This window comes from Silene latifolia, chromosome 9, assembly GCF_048544455.1.
Source record: "Silene latifolia isolate original U9 population chromosome 9, ASM4854445v1, whole genome shotgun sequence".
NCBI lineage: Eukaryota > Viridiplantae > Streptophyta > Magnoliopsida > Caryophyllales > Caryophyllaceae > Silene > Silene latifolia.
In genome coordinates, this window is record NC_133534.1 from 38841636 (window position 1) to 38847816 (window position 6181).

General features: G+C 47.0%; 1 non-coding gene across 1 annotated transcript; it reads left to right on the top strand.

Moving 5' to 3' along the window:
- Positions 1-5444: 5444 nt before the first annotated feature.
- Positions 5445-5551, top strand: LOC141603667 (small nucleolar RNA R71). Its single transcript, XR_012525525.1, has one exon. It is a non-coding gene; the product is annotated as a small nucleolar RNA R71 (small nucleolar RNA).
- Positions 5552-6181: the final 630 nt, after the last annotated feature.

The window sequence follows — 6181 nt, forward strand, 5'->3', positions numbered from 1 at the left end:
CCTCCTCCTCCTCCTCCTCCTCCTCCTCGGACACTGGGTACCGGAAGAAGGAAGGGTGTGGCCAACCCTCCGGGATCGGTCTGTGTCGCCGCAAGTGGTACTCGTACAGAGGGTGTAAGGCAAGAGCCATGCCCCTCTCCATACGAGCCTGACGCGCTGCAACCTCAAGCAACAAACCGTAAACTGCGCCCTCTTGGTCCAGGACCGTGGGCGCCACAAAAGGAGGAGGTGGTACGAAAGTAGCCGGTAAGACCGGCTCAGTCTGTGTCTGGTCAGTGGGAGTGGGAGTAGGAGTAGTAGTAGTAGTGGGAGTAGCCGTGGAAGGCTGGGCACTCCCTGAAGGTTTAGACCCCTCTCCGGTCTCAAGTCGCCGCTTCTTGGCGGCGGGTGCAGTGGGAGTAGGTCGGAGTGGAAGGTGAAAGTCGGGCAGTGGTGGCAGACGGTGGCCCTTTGCAACAGTGGGCAAGGGCTCAAGACGGGGGAGAGTCTCACAAGGTAAGTCAACAGACAAGGAGCCGTCTATCTTCCAAGTCTGGTAGTCTGGGGTAAGCCAATGCTGAGAGAGCATGGCGTCCAGACTCAGTAGCCTCTCTCCAGCGAGGTACTGCAAGTCACAAGGCCAAACGGGAAAAAGAGAACGGGCAAGAATGGTGGCTATGCCACCGCAGGCAATAGTTCCCGTCTCCTTCAGCCCCTGGCTCTGAAGGTACTGGGCGGTCAAGTAGGCTATGTTGAGGATGAAAGGACCCTCGCAGTCGATGTTTAGGTAACCGCCCAGGATGGAGAGCTCGGTGTTGGTCATGTTGTTCGGCTCCTTTCGGCCGAAGATAGTGCTCCCCATCAGTCTAAGGAAAACACGGACAGGGGGTAGGTGGACCTGATGGAGCTTTCGCTCCCTGAAATTGGTCTGGGCCAGACACCGCCAAAGCTGACGGTAGACCTTCCTCGGGGCCACAGTCAAGCCCGTAGAGGAAAGGTCAAGTAACCTACCAAACTCCCCTAAGGTCCTCTGAAAAGCCCGGTTAAACAACCGGAAAGACACTGAAAGACTATCGGGGTCAGCCTCGTGTGCCCCGGGGGAGAAGGTAAAAGAGCAGAGAAACTCAAGGCTCAGCTCTAAAAAGGTACGGCCCCTCATAGTGATGAGTCCGGCCATCCCCGTGCCCCGTAGTAAAGTACAGACCGACTCGTAAATGCCGAGTCTCGTAAGCGCCGATTCCTCTAGAAATCGGGAAGGAACATGTACACAGCCTAGCAGGTTATAAAATTTCTTGCGATGTAAAGCGTTAACAAAATGTACCTATGGGTAGTCTGGGTGAGGGTCGAGGGAAGTGTCACCTCGGACCGTGACCGTGCCAGAAGTAGAAGCGGCAACAACTGAAGTAGAAGCAGCAGAAGGAGAGGTGACTGGAGCTGGCGTAGAACGAGACTGTCTACGACCCCGGGCTCTGGAACCCGAAATAGTAGCCCGTCCAGAGACGGTGTGTGGGACTAGGGCTGCTCTAAAAGCAGCTGCGACTGCTGGCGAGTCTGCCACAGGGGTAGAAGCGGTGGCTGGTGTAGGAGTAGGGGCTGCTGTGGTCACCACTGAAGAAGAACTAGCAGCAGTGCTAGCTGTGGTGGTGACCGTAGAGAAAGTGGCAGCCTGAACTGAGCTAGCAGCTGGGCTAGCTGGACCAAAAACTGTCCCTGCAGCTGAAACTAGAAACATTGGGGCTGCAGTGGTGGCTAACGCGGAGGCAGTGACAACAGCAGGGGCCACTGTCTCCCTCAAGGACGGGCTAGAAGTGGTACTAGTAGAAGGTAAAGTACTAGACTCCATCCTGTAAGAAAAGCAAGAGGTAGGATAAGAAAACAACTGCTAACCGTGGCTAAAACAGCTCGTAAAACCAGCATGTGGCAGCATGTGAATCCCCTACAAGTTGAAAAATTCGACTTTACAGCACATAAGACCCAACAATCCTCAAAAAAAAAAAAGTTTGAATAGCAGCATGAAATGGCGATAAGGGTGGGGCATATCAGTCAACAACAAGAGCATGTAAGTGTCAACTGAGGTTAAGTATGGCAAAGGAGCATGTGAACCCGTCTGACAGTCGAAATTTTCGACTATCCTGAGTCCAAATCGCAAAAAAATTCATGTAGAATTCGAATTAAGCATGCAAAACAGCGAGGAAGGGGACTTATGATCATCAAGCAAGATAATTAAGGGCATACAAACACAATCAAGTCGAAAAATTCGACTAAACAGGGATTTCGAGCCCTAATACCAATTTTTCCTCATAAAATTCGAAGTAATCAAAATTAAAATGCAAAGAGGTTATAGAAATCACTTACTTGATGGCAATGAACCTACAATAAGCAATTAATCTTCAAAGAACAAGAGAAATAGGCGATTTTTCGAGCTAAAAACCGCAACCCCTAACCCTTCTTAAAAACCGTGAAAATGAGCACAATCAAGGGGGAAATTAAGGGGTTTTGAAAGATTAAAATGCAAGCAAGAGATTGTAGGAGGCGGATTTGGTGATTTGGGCAAGCAATTGGGGATTTGGGGTTGATTTTGATCGCAATTAGGGGTGTTAGACGAAAGAAAGAGATAAAATGAAATTAGAACAAAAAGAAAGAGTTTAAAGTAAAAACTCCCTGCGTCCTATTCATTTTCACTCGATCGAGTGGTCTTAAACCACTCGATCGAGCACTTTTATGATCCAGTTGCTCGATCGAGTAGAATTCTACTCGATCGAGAAGTCTCCCTTTTTGCTTTACTCGATCGACCTGTAAAAGTGCTCGATCGACCAAATTTTCACTCGATCGAGTAGAAAAAGTACTCGATCGAGCTCTTTTCTCGCGTAAGCTCTTTAATTTCGTCATTTCTTCCTTGGAGTGCGTAAAACCTCCCAAACCTGCATAAAAACACGTGCAAAAATTTGCCAAAATACCAAATACGCGTAAGAACAGTCTATAGTCTTAAATCTACGCTAAAAACTGTCTATAACTAATTGTCCTAATTAAAAGCAATAAAAAAAATTCAACGGAAATTCAAAAATTATCTATTACAAAGTGTTACACGGGGCATTTCCCCGCTCAATTCCCAATGCAATTCAGTAGCCCCTTGGTGGGCTCCTGACTGGAGGACGTCATCTCAGCAACGTTGACTGTCCTCTTCAACTTCCATGAGCATGAATTATCATTTGAAACGGTAGGAGGGGAGTAGTTCGCATCCACATAAGCACGAACCTTCCTCGTCCTTACTCCTTTATCACCAGCTGTAGCGTCATCATCTCCAATATGATCGACTTTAATTGCACCATTTCCTTTGACAGCTCTTTCATTGCTTTCATCTGTACCTGCAGCGAGGGAAACAGACGAACTTTACTCCTTTTTGCTCTCAGTCTGAGTCGGAGGGGTAACAATAGCAGCACAATTCTCCAAATTTTCATCTGGAGTGTCAATAATAGGATCAATGGAAGAGAGAGCATTGCAAGGCTGGGCTTGCATGGGAGCTCTCCGGAACTTAGACTGATGAAAAATCAGCTCCTCGTCCCCTACCTGAAAAGTCAAAGTCTTCCCCCCGACGTCTATAACTGCACGGGCAGTAGACAAAAATGGTCTCCCTAAAATTATAGGGGTGTGTGCATCTTCAGGGATGTCTAAGACAACAAAATCAACGGGATTAAAGAACTTCCCGATCTGAACAAGTACGTCTTCTACTACACCTAATGGCCGTGATAAACTACGGTCGGCCATCTGGACAGTCATGTTGGTGCAACTCAGCTTTGTCAAACCAAATCTCTTAGATAAAGACAATGGTAAGACACTCACGCTAGCGCCTAGATCGCATATATAACGCGTTATCAATCAAATGGATACCGATATGACAAGGGATCGAAAAACTACCCGAATCTGACTGCTTAGGAGGTAACTTATTTTGAAATAGGGCTGACCCCACCTCAGTCAAAGCTACAGAATCACTATCACTAATAGTCCTCCTACGCGATAAAATTTATTTCATAAACTTAAGATAAGAGGGTACCTTTGTCAGCAATTCAGTGAACGGCACAGTGACTTCCAAGCTTTTCAGAAGTTCGACAAATTTGCCGAATTGTTGATTGGACTTTTTATTCTGCAGCCGCCTCGGGAAGGGAACCGTGATGGGTATCTCGAGTCCCTTGTTTCTCGCTTCCAATGTATCTTCCGGTGCAAGTTCTGTATCCTTTGGACGCTTCTTACCTCTCGAACGAGGTCTTTCTGGTGATTCCTCGCTTAATCGAGTACTAGCAGGCTCTCGAACAAGCTTCCCGTCATCAAAACTACTCGATCGACCAAATTCCTCATTCGATCGAGCAGTTTCTTCATCAATATCACTCGATCGAGTAGAATTTTCACTCGATCGAGCAACTTCATTTTCTGCTTCACTCGATCGAGTAGAAAAACTACTCGATCGACCAGTCTGCTCTTCCTGTTCACTCGATCGAGTGGAAAAACCACTCGATCGAGCACTTTCGTCTCCAGTTCTGCTCGATCGACAACCTGTAATCAGTCGATCGAGCACTTGCTTTGCCGTGAGCTTATTTTCTTCGACAGAACACTGCCCACCATCAGTTTTAGCCTTCCTCGGGTCTGATTTCAACACTTCCGGTCCCTCATAAGAAAGACCGCTTCTCAAATTTATCATATTTATCGTCTCATGTGGATTTTTCTCATTTTGAGTCGGTAAATGACCCTGCTTTCTCGAGGATTGATTCGCGGCTAGTTGGGCAACTTGAGTTTCAAGTGCCTTAATGGACGCATCCTTCTGTTCATCACTCAGCTGAAACTGCTTTGTAATGGATTGCAACATAGACTTTATCTCACTTATCTCACTCACCCCACCGGAAGATGATGCACCTTGATTAGAAGGAGTGAAAGAAGGAGGCTTCTGAAAGCCTTGTTGATTCTTGTGTGGAGGGACATACATTTATTCTTTGTGCGGAGGAGGAGTAGGATTGAGCACATTTTGACTACTCCACCTCAAATTGGGGTGGACGTTCGGTTCATAATAGGTGTTTGTCTGTCTGTAATGTTGAAAGGCAACACAAGACTCATAAGAATGTGGACAATTATCTGAAACATGTCCCTCACCTCCACATCTCTTATAGACGAAAGGACCGTCTGAAACAGCATTCACATGGTAGATTCCTCCTTTTGAGGCTCCTCCCAACTCATACTTATCGAATCTCGCCGTGAGAGCCTCTAATGCAGCAACAGAAGGAGATTCGGCACTCCTCCTTTGATTCCCTCTGGAATTCCCATACTCAGCTTTATGGGTGGCTAAGTCATCAATGATCTTCCACCCCTTAGTCTCTCCCATATTCTTAGCAAATCGGCCACTAGCTGCAGCATCCAAGATAGCCCTCTGATCGTCATACAGCCCATTATAGAACTGATTGCATAGGCTCCATTTTTCGAACCCATGGTGCGGAATAGTTCGCACCAACTTCTTGAAACGGACCCATGCTTCATGAAAGTTCTCATCAGGACCCTGTTTAAAGCTCGTGATCTGAGCTCTAATGGCATTAGTCTTCGAGGCAGAGAAGTACTTCTTGTAAAATGCTAAAGCCAGCGAATTCCAGTCAGTTATCCCATGAACAGCTCGGTCCAGATCCCTATACCACTCCCTTGCAGCATCGCGGAGTGAGAAAATAAACATGGTTTCTTTTATCTGATCCGGGGTCACGCCAGCTGGTGGGGGTATGGAACAAGCAATAATCAATGAAAGTCTCCATGTGCTTGTTTGCATCTTCATTTGCAGCTCCCCCGAATTGGTTTCTCTCAACCAAATTGATATAGGACGGCTTCGGCTCGAATTTTCTTGCCTCCCCAGGTAATGTAAATCCCTTATAGAGATTCGCAGCTGTCGGCTCAGAGTGACTGGCAATAGTTGCTTCTTCGGCCATTTCTAGAAAGTCCGGAGAAGTGACGGTCTCAGCTGATGAATTAGAAATAGGAGATGAAGGTGGATCCTCCTCAAACAGAGCGTTCTCGTAGTAACTAGACAGAGTACTCAGCTCTTCCTCTGTCGGCAATATCCTAGATGATCGCCTCAACTCACGCAAAGTCTTCTCAATCTCAGGATTGATCGGTAGTAGTTCACCACCCTGTGACCTGCGCATAAGAAGAAACTACAAATAGAATATAAGAATAG